Genomic DNA, 17,220 nt, shown 5'->3' on the forward strand with positions numbered 1-17,220 from the left:
CTGTTGGAGCGTCCAGGCACAGGACTTCTGCTGCTGCTGACTAAATGGCCTCCTTAATTGGATCATTTGAGTAGCCAGCACACCTGTGCAGGTAGGGCATGACATGATAGGCAGCTGCCTTGATAGCGGGTGGGTGCTGAATGTTCCTAATTGACAAAATAAGATTAATGCTTATGAAGAAATATAAAATCTCATCCCTTCCCCAATATCGCGCCACACCCCTACCCCTTAATTCCCTGGTTGAACGTGATGGACATATGTCTTTTTTCGACCGTACTAACTATGTAACTATGTAACATAACATGGGGGGGGGGGGGTCTCCTGGCTGTTCACACAGGTGTGTCATTGCTGTACATTGACCATGCATTGCTTCTGTGGTATTGCAAAGGCAAAGACAAATGCTTCCAGCCATCCATTGCACTAATGGATTGGTCATCAGCTGGCTGTCTATGTCCCGCATCAATATAGACCAAAGTACAGAGGGTTAGGCTATGCTATTGTGCACCTACCTGATGCATCAGAAGGTGCGAGGCCCTTGCTAAATTCTGTGCACAGACTTTGAGATCTATGCTTTAGACTGTATCTAAACCTGCTCCAACATGGACTGACATTCTGGCCTACTTTCAGCCGATGCGACTTGTCTGTCGCTGAACAGTCGCTTTTTATGTATTCAGCACCTATGTATAATGTTGTAAAAATGCTCTAGAAGCTAAAGTCGCAGAAATGTCACACATATTTGGCCTGCAACTTTCTGTGCGACAAATTCAGACAGGAAAAATCAGTATAAATCCTTAGAAAATTATCCCCCAGTGTCTCCATCTGCTGGCGGTATTGAATAAGCATTGCTGCACTGATGGGGTATGCATTAGACGAAAAAAAAGAAGAAAAAGAAGAATAATACGCCCAGAAAAGAGGCGAAAAGGAGAAAAACGTAAAAAAACGTGAAAAAAAAGTAAGAGGAAGAGAAGGGAAAAAAAGGTGGAAATGGGTTTAAAAGTGATTTCGGCGGAGAAATATATATATATATATATATATATATATATATATATATATATATATGCGCACACACACACATAGATATAAACGTATTCTCCGTTGAGATATTGCAGCCGCTGCTGTGTCCAGGCCCAGGAGCCTTAGCACTGTGCTGTGATGTCACTCAATACCACTGACATCACTAGGTGTAAACAACATCTCTCCTTTGCTGTGTATGTGACTATGGAGCTGTTTGGTGATGTCGTCTATTACGGCCTTCATAGAAGCAACAGGAGATTGTTGCATCCATCTTGAACCCTCAGAACTACAGTGCTATGATGTCACTCACTTCCACAGGCCTTGCAGAGTGTAAACAACAACAACCCAGCTTTGTTGTGTATGTAACCAAAGGGATTTGTGATGTCACCTAGAACCTTCACAGCAGCGACAGCTTTATGAGGAGCATCAGCACTGCTCTGCCTGAGCAGAACCATCACCGCCATAGGTTGTCAAATAACCCGGATTTAACCCACACAGGTAAGTCCAATGGGGTGCAGGCATGTCCTCTATGCTTACAGCTTCCCGTGGGTGTTGGTTTGATACCGTTTGGGGACAGCCAAGGAGGCATCTGCAGGCAACAAAGGTAGGTGTGTGCTTGTGTGTGTGTTTCCTATGCAGATCCTAAGCCCAGTGTCACATGCAAGTAGGAGGAGTAAGAAGGGTTCCTGGCAAATCCGGGTTATGGATTGCATTTAAAAAGGCCCCGTGGGAGTGCAATGGGCCCCTGTCTTGCTGCTTAGCAATAATGGTATGGGTTTAGGTTCTGCTGTGTGTACTGGTGGTTGACTGCCCCCCAGCCCAGAGTGTGCATGGAAAATTGTCTGGCAGCCTCCCTGACAGCAAGCAGTGATAGTGCCCATGAAGGGGACCTTGTTGGGCCCGCCCCTTTCACGGTTATCGCTTCTCGGCCTTTTGGCTAAGATCAAGTGTAGTATCTGTTCTTATCAGTTTAATATCTGATACGTCCCCTATCTGGGGACCATATATTAAATGGATTTTTGAGAACGGGGGTCGATTTCGAAGCTTGCTTCCGTCGCCCTATGCATTGACCCGATATGGCAGTATCTTCGGGTACAGTGCACCACCCCCTTACAGGGTTAAAAAGAAAGATTCCTACTTTCATTGCTACCTGCTTGCTGGCTAGCCAGCTAGCCAGCCCTGTGGGCCTTGCTGCTGCTGCAGCCAATAAACAAAAGGTGGTGCTGCTGCTGCTTCTGCTGCTTCTGCTTCTGCTTGTGTCTGGCCCCTGTTGGAGCGTCCAGGCACAGGACTTCTGCTGCTGCTGACTAAATGGCCTCCTTAATTGGATCATTTGAGTAGCCAGCACACCTGTGCAGGTAGGGCATGACATGATAGGCAGCTGCCTTGATAGCGGGTGGGTGCTGAATGTTCCTAATTGACAAAATAAGATTAATGCTTATGAAGAAATATAAAATCTCATCCCTTCCCCAATATCGCGCCACACCCCTACCCCTTAATTCCCTGGTTGAACGTGATGGACATATGTCTTTTTTCGACCGTACTAACTATGTAACTATGTAACATAACATGGGGGGGGGGGGGGTCTCCTGGCTGTTCACACAGGTGTGTCATTGCTGTACATTGACCATGCATTGCTTCTGTGGTATTGCAAAGGCAAAGACAAATGCTTCCAGCCATCCATTGCACTAATGGATTGGTCATCAGCTGGCTGTCTATGTCCCGCATCAATATAGACCAAAGTACAGAGGGTTAGGCTATGCTATTGTGCACCTACCTGATGCATCAGAAGGTGCGAGGCCCTTGCTAAATTCTGTGCACAGACTTTGAGATCTATGCTTTAGACTGTATCTAAACCTGCTCCAACATGGACTGACATTCTGGCCTACTTTCAGCCGATGCGACTTGTCTGTCGCTGAACAGTCGCTTTTTATGTATTCAGCACCTATGTATAATGTTGTAAAAATGCTCTAGAAGCTAAAGTCGCAGAAATGTCACACATATTTGGCCTGCAACTTTCTGTGCGACAAATTCAGACAGGAAAAATCAGTATAAATCCTTAGAAAATTATCCCCCAGTGTCTCCATCTGCTGGCGGTATTGAATAAGCATTGCTGCACTGATGGGGTATGCATTAGACGAAAAAAAAGAAGAAAAAGAAGAATAATACGCCCAGAAAAGAGGCGAAAAGGAGAAAAACGTAAAAAAACGTGAAAAAAAAGTAAGAGGAAGAGAAGGGAAAAAAAGGTGGAAATGGGTTTAAAAGTGATTTCGGCGGAGAAATATATATATATATATATATATATATATATATATATATATATATATGCGCACACACACACATAGATATAAACGTATTCTCCGTTGAGATATTGCAGCCGCTGCTGTGTCCAGGCCCAGGAGCCTTAGCACTGTGCTGTGATGTCACTCAATACCACTGACATCACTAGGTGTAAACAACATCTCTCCTTTGCTGTGTATGTGACTATGGAGCTGTTTGGTGATGTCGTCTATTACGGCCTTCATAGAAGCAACAGGAGATTGTTGCATCCATCTTGAACCCTCAGAACTACAGTGCTATGATGTCACTCACTTCCACAGGCCTTGCAGAGTGTAAACAACAACAACCCAGCTTTGTTGTGTATGTAACCAAAGGGATTTGTGATGTCACCTAGAACCTTCACAGCAGCGACAGCTTTATGAGGAGCATCAGCACTGCTCTGCCTGAGCAGAACCATCACCGCCATAGGTTGTCAAATAACCCGGATTTAACCCACACAGGTAAGTCCAATGGGGTGCAGGCATGTCCTCTATGCTTACAGCTTCCCGTGGGTGTTGGTTTGATACCGTTTGGGGACAGCCAAGGAGGCATCTGCAGGCAACAAAGGTAGGTGTGTGCTTGTGTGTGTGTTTCCTATGCAGATCCTAAGCCCAGTGTCACATGCAAGTAGGAGGAGTAAGAAGGGTTCCTGGCAAATCCGGGTTATGGATTGCATTTAAAAAGGCCCCGTGGGAGTGCAATGGGCCCCTGTCTTGCTGCTTAGCAATAATGGTATGGGTTTAGGTTCTGCTGTGTGTACTGGTGGTTGACTGCCCCCCAGCCCAGAGTGTGCATGGAAAATTGTCTGGCAGCCTCCCTGACAGCAAGCAGTGATAGTGCCCATGAAGGGGACCTTGTTGGGCCCGCCCCTTTCACGGTTATCGCTTCTCGGCCTTTTGGCTAAGATCAAGTGTAGTATCTGTTCTTATCAGTTTAATATCTGATACGTCCCCTATCTGGGGACCATATATTAAATGGATTTTTGAGAACGGGGGCCGATTTCGAAGCTTGCTTCCGTCGCCCTATGCATTGACCCGATATGGCAGTATCTTCGGGTACAGTGCACCACCCCCTTACAGGGTTAAAAAGAAAGATTCCTACTTTCATTGCTACCTGCTTGCTGGCTAGCCAGCTAGCCAGCCCTGTGGGCCTTGCTGCTGCTGCAGCCAATAAACAAAAGGTGGTGCTGCTGCTGCTTCTGCTGCTTCTGCTTCTGCTTGTGTCTGGCCCCTGTTGGAGCGTCCAGGCACAGGACTTCTGCTGCTGCTGACTAAATGGCCTCCTTAATTGGATCATTTGAGTAGCCAGCACACCTGTGCAGGTAGGGCATGACATGATAGGCAGCTGCCTTGATAGCGGGTGGGTGCTGAATGTTCCTAATTGACAAAATAAGATTAATGCTTATGAAGAAATATAAAATCTCATCCCTTCCCCAATATCGCGCCACACCCCTACCCCTTAATTCCCTGGTTGAACGTGATGGACATATGTCTTTTTTCGACCGTACTAACTATGTAACTATGTAACATAACATGGGGGGGGGGGGGGTCTCCTGGCTGTTCACACAGGTGTGTCATTGCTGTACATTGACCATGCATTGCTTCTGTGGTATTGCAAAGGCAAAGACAAATGCTTCCAGCCATCCATTGCACTAATGGATTGGTCATCAGCTGGCTGTCTATGTCCCGCATCAATATAGACCAAAGTACAGAGGGTTAGGCTATGCTATTGTGCACCTACCTGATGCATCAGAAGGTGCGAGGCCCTTGCTAAATTCTGTGCACAGACTTTGAGATCTATGCTTTAGACTGTATCTAAACCTGCTCCAACATGGACTGACATTCTGGCCTACTTTCAGCCGATGCGACTTGTCTGTCGCTGAACAGTCGCTTTTTATGTATTCAGCACCTATGTATAATGTTGTAAAAATGCTCTAGAAGCTAAAGTCGCAGAAATGTCACACATATTTGGCCTGCAACTTTCTGTGCGACAAATTCAGACAGGAAAAATCAGTATAAATCCTTAGAAAATTATCCCCCAGTGTCTCCATCTGCTGGCGGTATTGAATAAGCATTGCTGCACTGATGGGGTATGCATTAGACGAAAAAAAAGAAGAAAAAGAAGAATAATACGCCCAGAAAAGAGGCGAAAAGGAGAAAAACGTAAAAAAACGTGAAAAAAAAGTAAGAGGAAGAGAAGGGAAAAAAAGGTGGAAATGGGTTTAAAAGTGATTTCGGCGGAGATATATATATATATATATATATATATATATATATATATATATATATGCGCACACACACACATAGATATAAACGTATTCTCCGTTGAGATATTGCAGCCGCTGCTGTGTCCAGGCCCAGGAGCCTTAGCACTGTGCTGTGATGTCACTCAATACCACTGACATCACTAGGTGTAAACAACATCTCTCCTTTGCTGTGTATGTGACTATGGAGCTGTTTGGTGATGTCGTCTATTACGGCCTTCATAGAAGCAACAGGAGATTGTTGCATCCATCTTGAACCCTCAGAACTACAGTGCTATGATGTCACTCACTTCCACAGGCCTTGCAGAGTGTAAACAACAACAACCCAGCTTTGTTGTGTATGTAACCAAAGGGATTTGTGATGTCACCTAGAACCTTCACAGCAGCGACAGCTTTATGAGGAGCATCAGCACTGCTCTGCCTGAGCAGAACCATCACCGCCATAGGTTGTCAAATAACCCGGATTTAACCCACACAGGTAAGTCCAATGGGGTGCAGGCATGTCCTCTATGCTTACAGCTTCCCGTGGGTGTTGGTTTGATACCGTTTGGGGACAGCCAAGGAGGCATCTGCAGGCAACAAAGGTAGGTGTGTGCTTGTGTGTGTGTTTCCTATGCAGATCCTAAGCCCAGTGTCACATGCAAGTAGGAGGAGTAAGAAGGGTTCCTGGCAAATCCGGGTTATGGATTGCATTTAAAAAGGCCCCGTGGGAGTGCAATGGGCCCCTGTCTTGCTGCTTAGCAATAATGGTATGGGTTTAGGTTCTGCTGTGTGTACTGGTGGTTGACTGGTGGTTGACTGCCCCCCAGCCCAGAGTGTGCATGGAAAATTGTCTGGCAGCCTCCCTGACAGCAAGCAGTGATAGTGCCCATGAAGGGGACCTTGTTGGGCCCGCCCCTTTCACGGTTATCGCTTCTCGGCCTTTTGGCTAAGATCAAGTGTAGTATCTGTTCTTATCAGTTTAATATCTGATACGTCCCCTATCTGGGGACCATATATTAAATGGATTTTTGAGAACGGGGGCCGATTTCGAAGCTTGCTTCCGTCGCCCTATGCATTGACCCGATATGGCAGTATCTTCGGGTACAGTGCACCACCCCCTTACAGGGTTAAAAAGAAAGATTCCTACTTTCATTGCTACCTGCTTGCTGGCTAGCCAGCTAGCCAGCCCTGTGGGCCTTGCTGCTGCTGCAGCCAATAAACAAAAGGTGGTGCTGCTGCTGCTTCTGCTGCTTCTGCTTCTGCTTGTGTCTGGCCCCTGTTGGAGCGTCCAGGCACAGGACTTCTGCTGCTGCTGACTAAATGGCCTCCTTAATTGGATCATTTGAGTAGCCAGCACACCTGTGCAGGTAGGGCATGACATGATAGGCAGCTGCCTTGATAGCGGGTGGGTGCTGAATGTTCCTAATTGACAAAATAAGATTAATGCTTATGAAGAAATATAAAATCTCATCCCTTCCCCAATATCGCGCCACACCCCTACCCCTTAATTCCCTGGTTGAACGTGATGGACATATGTCTTTTTTCGACCGTACTAACTATGTAACTATGTAACATAACATGGGGGGGGGGGGGTCTCCTGGCTGTTCACACAGGTGTGTCATTGCTGTACATTGACCATGCATTGCTTCTGTGGTATTGCAAAGGCAAAGACAAATGCTTCCAGCCATCCATTGCACTAATGGATTGGTCATCAGCTGGCTGTCTATGTCCCGCATCAATATAGACCAAAGTACAGAGGGTTAGGCTATGCTATTGTGCACCTACCTGATGCATCAGAAGGTGCGAGGCCCTTGCTAAATTCTGTGCACAGACTTTGAGATCTATGCTTTAGACTGTATCTAAACCTGCTCCAACATGGACTGACATTCTGGCCTACTTTCAGCCGATGCGACTTGTCTGTCGCTGAACAGTCGCTTTTTATGTATTCAGCACCTATGTATAATGTTGTAAAAATGCTCTAGAAGCTAAAGTCGCAGAAATGTCACACATATTTGGCCTGCAACTTTCTGTGCGACAAATTCAGACAGGAAAAATCAGTATAAATCCTTAGAAAATTATCCCCCAGTGTCTCCATCTGCTGGCGGTATTGAATAAGCATTGCTGCACTGATGGGGTATGCATTAGACGAAAAAAAAGAAGAAAAAGAAGAATAATACGCCCAGAAAAGAGGCGAAAAGGAGAAAAACGTAAAAAAACGTGAAAAAAAAGTAAGAGGAAGAGAAGGGAAAAAAAGGTGGAAATGGGTTTAAAAGTGATTTCGGCGGAGAAATATATATATATATATATATATATATATATATATATATATATATATGCGCACACACACACATAGATATAAACGTATTCTCCGTTGAGATATTGCAGCCGCTGCTGTGTCCAGGCCCAGGAGCCTTAGCACTGTGCTGTGATGTCACTCAATACCACTGACATCACTAGGTGTAAACAACATCTCTCCTTTGCTGTGTATGTGACTATGGAGCTGTTTGGTGATGTCGTCTATTACGGCCTTCATAGAAGCAACAGGAGATTGTTGCATCCATCTTGAACCCTCAGAACTACAGTGCTATGATGTCACTCACTTCCACAGGCCTTGCAGAGTGTAAACAACAACAACCCAGCTTTGTTGTGTATGTAACCAAAGGGATTTGTGATGTCACCTAGAACCTTCACAGCAGCGACAGCTTTATGAGGAGCATCAGCACTGCTCTGCCTGAGCAGAACCATCACCGCCATAGGTTGTCAAATAACCCGGATTTAACCCACACAGGTAAGTCCAATGGGGTGCAGGCATGTCCTCTATGCTTACAGCTTCCCGTGGGTGTTGGTTTGATACCGTTTGGGGACAGCCAAGGAGGCATCTGCAGGCAACAAAGGTAGGTGTGTGCTTGTGTGTGTGTTTCCTATGCAGATCCTAAGCCCAGTGTCACATGCAAGTAGGAGGAGTAAGAAGGGTTCCTGGCAAATCCGGGTTATGGATTGCATTTAAAAAGGCCCCGTGGGAGTGCAATGGGCCCCTGTCTTGCTGCTTAGCAATAATGGTATGGGTTTAGGTTCTGCTGTGTGTACTGGTGGTTGACTGCCCCCCAGCCCAGAGTGTGCATGGAAAATTGTCTGGCAGCCTCCCTGACAGCAAGCAGTGATAGTGCCCATGAAGGGGACCTTGTTGGGCCCGCCCCTTTCACGGTTATCGCTTCTCGGCCTTTTGGCTAAGATCAAGTGTAGTATCTGTTCTTATCAGTTTAATATCTGATACGTCCCCTATCTGGGGACCATATATTAAATGGATTTTTGAGAACGGGGGCCGATTTCGAAGCTTGCTTCCGTCGCCCTATGCATTGACCCGATATGGCAGTATCTTCGGGTACAGTGCACCACCCCCTTACAGGGTTAAAAAGAAAGATTCCTACTTTCATTGCTACCTGCTTGCTGGCTAGCCAGCTAGCCAGCCCTGTGGGCCTTGCTGCTGCTGCAGCCAATAAACAAAAGGTGGTGCTGCTGCTGCTTCTGCTGCTTCTGCTTCTGCTTGTGTCTGGCCCCTGTTGGAGCGTCCAGGCACAGGACTTCTGCTGCTGCTGACTAAATGGCCTCCTTAATTGGATCATTTGAGTAGCCAGCACACCTGTGCAGGTAGGGCATGACATGATAGGCAGCTGCCTTGATAGCGGGTGGGTGCTGAATGTTCCTAATTGACAAAATAAGATTAATGCTTATGAAGAAATATAAAATCTCATCCCTTCCCCAATATCGCGCCACACCCCTACCCCTTAATTCCCTGGTTGAACGTGATGGACATATGTCTTTTTTCGACCGTACTAACTATGTAACTATGTAACATAACATGGGGGGGGGGGGGTCTCCTGGCTGTTCACACAGGTGTGTCATTGCTGTACATTGACCATGCATTGCTTCTGTGGTATTGCAAAGGCAAAGACAAATGCTTCCAGCCATCCATTGCACTAATGGATTGGTCATCAGCTGGCTGTCTATGTCCCGCATCAATATAGACCAAAGTACAGAGGGTTAGGCTATGCTATTGTGCACCTACCTGATGCATCAGAAGGTGCGAGGCCCTTGCTAAATTCTGTGCACAGACTTTGAGATCTATGCTTTAGACTGTATCTAAACCTGCTCCAACATGGACTGACATTCTGGCCTACTTTCAGCCGATGCGACTTGTCTGTCGCTGAACAGTCGCTTTTTATGTATTCAGCACCTATGTATAATGTTGTAAAAATGCTCTAGAAGCTAAAGTCGCAGAAATGTCACACATATTTGGCCTGCAACTTTCTGTGCGACAAATTCAGACAGGAAAAATCAGTATAAATCCTTAGAAAATTATCCCCCAGTGTCTCCATCTGCTGGCGGTATTGAATAAGCATTGCTGCACTGATGGGGTATGCATTAGACGAAAAAAAAGAAGAAAAAGAAGAATAATACGCCCAGAAAAGAGGCGAAAAGGAGAAAAACGTAAAAAAACGTGAAAAAAAAGTAAGAGGAAGAGAAGGGAAAAAAAGGTGGAAATGGGTTTAAAAGTGATTTCGGCGGAGAAATATATATATATATATATATATATATATATATATATATATATATATGCGCACACACACACATAGATATAAACGTATTCTCCGTTGAGATATTGCAGCCGCTGCTGTGTCCAGGCCCAGGAGCCTTAGCACTGTGCTGTGATGTCACTCAATACCACTGACATCACTAGGTGTAAACAACATCTCTCCTTTGCTGTGTATGTGACTATGGAGCTGTTTGGTGATGTCGTCTATTACGGCCTTCATAGAAGCAACAGGAGATTGTTGCATCCATCTTGAACCCTCAGAACTACAGTGCTATGATGTCACTCACTTCCACAGGCCTTGCAGAGTGTAAACAACAACAACCCAGCTTTGTTGTGTATGTAACCAAAGGGATTTGTGATGTCACCTAGAACCTTCACAGCAGCGACAGCTTTATGAGGAGCATCAGCACTGCTCTGCCTGAGCAGAACCATCACCGCCATAGGTTGTCAAATAACCCGGATTTAACCCACACAGGTAAGTCCAATGGGGTGCAGGCATGTCCTCTATGCTTACAGCTTCCCGTGGGTGTTGGTTTGATACCGTTTGGGGACAGCCAAGGAGGCATCTGCAGGCAACAAAGGTAGGTGTGTGCTTGTGTGTGTGTTTCCTATGCAGATCCTAAGCCCAGTGTCACATGCAAGTAGGAGGAGTAAGAAGGGTTCCTGGCAAATCCGGGTTATGGATTGCATTTAAAAAGGCCCCGTGGGAGTGCAATGGGCCCCTGTCTTGCTGCTTAGCAATAATGGTATGGGTTTAGGTTCTGCTGTGTGTACTGGTGGTTGACTGCCCCCCAGCCCAGAGTGTGCATGGAAAATTGTCTGGCAGCCTCCCTGACAGCAAGCAGTGATAGTGCCCATGAAGGGGACCTTGTTGGGCCCGCCCCTTTCACGGTTATCGCTTCTCGGCCTTTTGGCTAAGATCAAGTGTAGTATCTGTTCTTATCAGTTTAATATCTGATACGTCCCCTATCTGGGGACCATATATTAAATGGATTTTTGAGAACGGGGGCCGATTTCGAAGCTTGCTTCCGTCGCCCTATGCATTGACCCGATATGGCAGTATCTTCGGGTACAGTGCACCACCCCCTTACAGGGTTAAAAAGAAAGATTCCTACTTTCATTGCTACCTGCTTGCTGGCTAGCCAGCTAGCCAGCCCTGTGGGCCTTGCTGCTGCTGCAGCCAATAAACAAAAGGTGGTGCTGCTGCTGCTTCTGCTGCTTCTGCTTCTGCTTGTGTCTGGCCCCTGTTGGAGCGTCCAGGCACAGGACTTCTGCTGCTGCTGACTAAATGGCCTCCTTAATTGGATCATTTGAGTAGCCAGCACACCTGTGCAGGTAGGGCATGACATGATAGGCAGCTGCCTTGATAGCGGGTGGGTGCTGAATGTTCCTAATTGACAAAATAAGATTAATGCTTATGAAGAAATATAAAATCTCATCCCTTCCCCAATATCGCGCCACACCCCTACCCCTTAATTCCCTGGTTGAACGTGATGGACATATGTCTTTTTTCGACCGTACTAACTATGTAACTATGTAACATAACATGGGGGGGGGGGGGGTCTCCTGGCTGTTCACACAGGTGTGTCATTGCTGTACATTGACCATGCATTGCTTCTGTGGTATTGCAAAGGCAAAGACAAATGCTTCCAGCCATCCATTGCACTAATGGATTGGTCATCAGCTGGCTGTCTATGTCCCGCATCAATATAGACCAAAGTACAGAGGGTTAGGCTATGCTATTGTGCACCTACCTGATGCATCAGAAGGTGCGAGGCCCTTGCTAAATTCTGTGCACAGACTTTGAGATCTATGCTTTAGACTGTATCTAAACCTGCTCCAACATGGACTGACATTCTGGCCTACTTTCAGCCGATGCGACTTGTCTGTCGCTGAACAGTCGCTTTTTATGTATTCAGCACCTATGTATAATGTTGTAAAAATGCTCTAGAAGCTAAAGTCGCAGAAATGTCACACATATTTGGCCTGCAACTTTCTGTGCGACAAATTCAGACAGGAAAAATCAGTATAAATCCTTAGAAAATTATCCCCCAGTGTCTCCATCTGCTGGCGGTATTGAATAAGCATTGCTGCACTGATGGGGTATGCATTAGACGAAAAAAAAGAAGAAAAAGAAGAATAATACGCCCAGAAAAGAGGCGAAAAGGAGAAAAACGTAAAAAAACGTGAAAAAAAAGTAAGAGGAAGAGAAGGGAAAAAAAGGTGGAAATGGGTTTAAAAGTGATTTCGGCGGAGAAATATATATATATATATATATATATATATATATATATATATATATATATGCGCACACACACACATAGATATAAACGTATTCTCCGTTGAGATATTGCAGCCGCTGCTGTGTCCAGGCCCAGGAGCCTTAGCACTGTGCTGTGATGTCACTCAATACCACTGACATCACTAGGTGTAAACAACATCTCTCCTTTGCTGTGTATGTGACTATGGAGCTGTTTGGTGATGTCGTCTATTACGGCCTTCATAGAAGCAACAGGAGATTGTTGCATCCATCTTGAACCCTCAGAACTACAGTGCTATGATGTCACTCACTTCCACAGGCCTTGCAGAGTGTAAACAACAACAACCCAGCTTTGTTGTGTATGTAACCAAAGGGATTTGTGATGTCACCTAGAACCTTCACAGCAGCGACAGCTTTATGAGGAGCATCAGCACTGCTCTGCCTGAGCAGAACCATCACCGCCATAGGTTGTCAAATAACCCGGATTTAACCCACACAGGTAAGTCCAATGGGGTGCAGGCATGTCCTCTATGCTTACAGCTTCCCGTGGGTGTTGGTTTGATACCGTTTGGGGACAGCCAAGGAGGCATCTGCAGGCAACAAAGGTAGGTGTGTGCTTGTGTGTGTGTTTCCTATGCAGATCCTAAGCCCAGTGTCACATGCAAGTAGGAGGAGTAAGAAGGGTTCCTGGCAAATCCGGGTTATGGATTACATTTAAAAAGGCCCCGTGGGAGTGCAATGGGCCCCTGTCTTGCTGCTTAGCAATAATGGTATGGGTTTAGGTTCTGCTGTGTGTACTGGTGGTTGACTGCCCCCCAGCCCAGAGTGTGCATGGAAAATTGTCTGGCAGCCTCCCTGACAGCAAGCAGTGATAGTGCCCATGAAGGGGACCTTGTTGGGCCCGCCCCTTTCACGGTTATCGCTTCTCGGCCTTTTGGCTAAGATCAAGTGTAGTATCTGTTCTTATCAGTTTAATATCTGATACGTCCCCTATCTGGGGACCATATATTAAATGGATTTTTGAGAACGGGGGCCGATTTCGAAGCTTGCTTCCGTCGCCCTATGCATTGACCCGATATGGCAGTATCTTCGGGTACAGTGCACCACCCCCTTACAGGGTTAAAAAGAAAGATTCCTACTTTCATTGCTACCTGCTTGCTGGCTAGCCAGCTAGCCAGCCCTGTGGGCCTTGCTGCTGCTGCAGCCAATAAACAAAAGGTGGTGCTGCTGCTGCTTCTGCTGCTTCTGCTTCTGCTTGTGTCTGGCCCCTGTTGGAGCGTCCAGGCACAGGACTTCTGCTGCTGCTGACTAAATGGCCTCCTTAATTGGATCATTTGAGTAGCCAGCACACCTGTGCAGGTAGGGCATGACATGATAGGCAGCTGCCTTGATAGCGGGTGGGTGCTGAATGTTCCTAATTGACAAAATAAGATTAATGCTTATGAAGAAATATAAAATCTCATCCCTTCCCCAATATCGCGCCACACCCCTACCCCTTAATTCCCTGGTTGAACGTGATGGACATATGTCTTTTTTCGACCGTACTAACTATGTAACTATGTAACATAACATGGGGGGGGGGGGGTCTCCTGGCTGTTCACACAGGTGTGTCATTGCTGTACATTGACCATGCATTGCTTCTGTGGTATTGCAAAGGCAAAGACAAATGCTTCCAGCCATCCATTGCACTAATGGATTGGTCATCAGCTGGCTGTCTATGTCCCGCATCAATATAGACCAAAGTACAGAGGGTTAGGCTATGCTATTGTGCACCTACCTGATGCATCAGAAGGTGCGAGGCCCTTGCTAAATTCTGTGCACAGACTTTGAGATCTATGCTTTAGACTGTATCTAAACCTGCTCCAACATGGACTGACATTCTGGCCTACTTTCAGCCGATGCGACTTGTCTGTCGCTGAACAGTCGCTTTTTATGTATTCAGCACCTATGTATAATGTTGTAAAAATGCTCTAGAAGCTAAAGTCGCAGAAATGTCACACATATTTGGCCTGCAACTTTCTGTGCGACAAATTCAGACAGGAAAAATCAGTATAAATCCTTAGAAAATTATCCCCCAGTGTCTCCATCTGCTGGCGGTATTGAATAAGCATTGCTGCACTGATGGGGTATGCATTAGACGAAAAAAAAGAAGAAAAAGAAGAATAATACGCCCAGAAAAGAGGCGAAAAGGAGAAAAACGTAAAAAAACGTGAAAAAAAAGTAAGAGGAAGAGAAGGGAAAAAAAGGTGGAAATGGGTTTAAAAGTGATTTCGGCGGAGAAATATATATATATATATATATATATATATATATATATATATATATATGCGCACACACACACATAGATATAAACGTATTCTCCGTTGAGATATTGCAGCCGCTGCTGTGTCCAGGCCCAGGAGCCTTAGCACTGTGCTGTGATGTCACTCAATACCACTGACATCACTAGGTGTAAACAACATCTCTCCTTTGCTGTGTATGTGACTATGGAGCTGTTTGGTGATGTCGTCTATTACGGCCTTCATAGAAGCAACAGGAGATTGTTGCATCCATCTTGAACCCTCAGAACTACAGTGCTATGATGTCACTCACTTCCACAGGCCTTGCAGAGTGTAAACAACAACAACCCAGCTTTGTTGTGTATGTAACCAAAGGGATTTGTGATGTCACCTAGAACCTTCACAGCAGCGACAGCTTTATGAGGAGCATCAGCACTGCTCTGCCTGAGCAGAACCATCACCGCCATAGGTTGTCAAATAACCCGGATTTAACCCACACAGGTAAGTCCAATGGGGTGCAGGCATGTCCTCTATGCTTACAGCTTCCCGTGGGTGTTGGTTTGATACCGTTTGGGGACAGCCAAGGAGGCATCTGCAGGCAACAAAGGTAGGTGTGTGCTTGTGTGTGTGTTTCCTATGCAGATCCTAAGCCCAGTGTCACATGCAAGTAGGAGGAGTAAGAAGGGTTCCTGGCAAATCCGGGTTATGGATTGCATTTAAAAAGGCCCCGTGGGAGTGCAATGGGCCCCTGTCTTGCTGCTTAGCAATAATGGTATGGGTTTAGGTTCTGCTGTGTGTACTGGTGGTTGACTGCCCCCCAGCCCAGAGTGTGCATGGAAAATTGTCTGGCAGCCTCCCTGACAGCAAGCAGTGATAGTGCCCATGAAGGGGACCTTGTTGGGCCCGCCCCTTTCACGGTTATCGCTTCTCGGCCTTTTGGCTAAGATCAAGTGTAGTATCTGTTCTTATCAGTTTAATATCTGATACGTCCCCTATCTGGGGACCATATATTAAATGGATTTTTGAGAACGGGGGCCGATTTCGAAGCTTGCTTCCGTCGCCCTATGCATTGACCCGATATGGCAGTATCTTCGGGTACAGTGCACCACCCCCTTACAGGGTTAAAAAGAAAGATTCCTACTTTCATTGCTACCTGCTTGCTGGCTAGCCAGCTAGCCAGCCCTGTGGGCCTTGCTGCTGCTGCAGCCAATAAACAAAAGGTGGTGCTGCTGCTGCTTCTGCTGCTTCTGCTTCTGCTTGTGTCTGGCCCCTGTTGGAGCGTCCAGGCACAGGACTTCTGCTGCTGCTGACTAAATGGCCTCCTTAATTGGATCATTTGAGTAGCCAGCACACCTGTGCAGGTAGGGCATGACATGATAGGCAGCTGCCTTGATAGCGGGTGGGTGCTGAATGTTCCTAATTGACAAAATAAGATTAATGCTTATGAAGAAATATAAAATCTCATCCCTTCCCCAATATCGCGCCACACCCCTACCCCTTAATTCCCTGGTTGAACGTGATGGACATATGTCTTTTTTCGACCGTACTAACTATGTAACTATGTAACATAACATGGGGGGGGGGGGGTCTCCTGGCTGTTCACACAGGTGTGTCATTGCTGTACATTGACCATGCATTGCTTCTGTGGTATTGCAAAGGCAAAGACAAATGCTTCCAGCCATCCATTGCACTAATGGATTGGTCATCAGCTGGCTGTCTATGTCCCGCATCAATATAGACCAAAGTACAGAGGGTTAGGCTATGCTATTGTGCACCTACCTGATGCATCAGAAGGTGCGAGGCCCTTGCTAAATTCTGTGCACAGACTTTGAGATCTATGCTTTAGACTGTATCTAAACCTGCTCCAACATGGACTGACATTCTGGCCTACTTTCAGCCGATGCGACTTGTCTGTCGCTGAACAGTCGCTTTTTATGTATTCAGCACCTATGTATAATGTTGTAAAAATGCTCTAGAAGCTAAAGTCGCAGAAATGTCACACATATTTGGCCTGCAACTTTCTGTGCGACAAATTCAGACAGGAAAAATCAGTATAAATCCTTAGAAAATTATCCCCCAGTGTCTCCATCTGCTGGCGGTATTGAATAAGCATTGCTGCACTGATGGGGTATGCATTAGACGAAAAAAAAGAAGAAAAAGAAGAATAATACGCCCAGAAAAGAGGCGAAAAGGAGAAAAACGTAAAAAAACGTGAAAAAAAAGTAAGAGGAAGAGAAGGGAAAAAAAGGTGGAAATGGGTTTAAAAGTGATTTCGGCGGAGAAATATATATATATATATATATATATATATATATATATATATATATATATATGCGCACACACACACATAGATATAAACGTATTCTCCGTTGAGATATTGCAGCCGCTGCTGTGTCCAGGCCCAGGAGCCTTAGCACTGTGCTGTGATGTCACTCAATACCACTGACATCACTAGGTGTAAACAACATCTCTCCTTTGCTGTGTATGTGACTATGGAGCTGTTTGGTGA

The 17,220-nt window shown here is 45.9% G+C and overlaps 7 non-coding genes across 7 annotated transcripts; all 7 read left to right on the plus strand.

Annotated features, from left to right (window-relative positions):
* Positions 1 to 1,931: 1,931 nt before the first annotated feature.
* Positions 1,932 to 2,122, plus strand: LOC130341139 (U2 spliceosomal RNA). Its single transcript, XR_008881132.1, has one exon. It is a non-coding gene; the product is annotated as a U2 spliceosomal RNA (small nuclear RNA).
* Positions 2,123 to 4,213: 2,091 nt separating this feature from the next.
* On the plus strand, positions 4,214 to 4,404 carry LOC130341129 (U2 spliceosomal RNA). The gene has a single exon (XR_008881123.1). It is a non-coding gene; the product is annotated as a U2 spliceosomal RNA (small nuclear RNA).
* Positions 4,405 to 6,504: 2,100 nt separating this feature from the next.
* LOC130341130 (U2 spliceosomal RNA) lies at positions 6,505 to 6,695 on the plus strand. The gene has a single exon (XR_008881124.1). It is a non-coding gene; the product is annotated as a U2 spliceosomal RNA (small nuclear RNA).
* A 2,090-nt stretch (positions 6,696 to 8,785) lies between these two features.
* On the plus strand, positions 8,786 to 8,976 carry LOC130341131 (U2 spliceosomal RNA). Its single transcript, XR_008881125.1, has one exon. It is a non-coding gene; the product is annotated as a U2 spliceosomal RNA (small nuclear RNA).
* Positions 8,977 to 11,066: 2,090 nt separating this feature from the next.
* Positions 11,067 to 11,257, plus strand: LOC130341132 (U2 spliceosomal RNA). Its single transcript, XR_008881126.1, has one exon. It is a non-coding gene; the product is annotated as a U2 spliceosomal RNA (small nuclear RNA).
* A 2,093-nt stretch (positions 11,258 to 13,350) lies between these two features.
* Positions 13,351 to 13,541, plus strand: LOC130341134 (U2 spliceosomal RNA). Its single transcript, XR_008881128.1, has one exon. It is a non-coding gene; the product is annotated as a U2 spliceosomal RNA (small nuclear RNA).
* Positions 13,542 to 15,631: 2,090 nt separating this feature from the next.
* Positions 15,632 to 15,822, plus strand: LOC130341135 (U2 spliceosomal RNA). Its single transcript, XR_008881129.1, has one exon. It is a non-coding gene; the product is annotated as a U2 spliceosomal RNA (small nuclear RNA).
* Positions 15,823 to 17,220: the final 1,398 nt, after the last annotated feature.

This window comes from Hyla sarda, unplaced genomic scaffold, assembly GCF_029499605.1.
Source record: "Hyla sarda isolate aHylSar1 unplaced genomic scaffold, aHylSar1.hap1 scaffold_612, whole genome shotgun sequence".
In the NCBI taxonomy this organism is placed as follows: Eukaryota; Metazoa; Chordata; class Amphibia; order Anura; family Hylidae; genus Hyla; species Hyla sarda.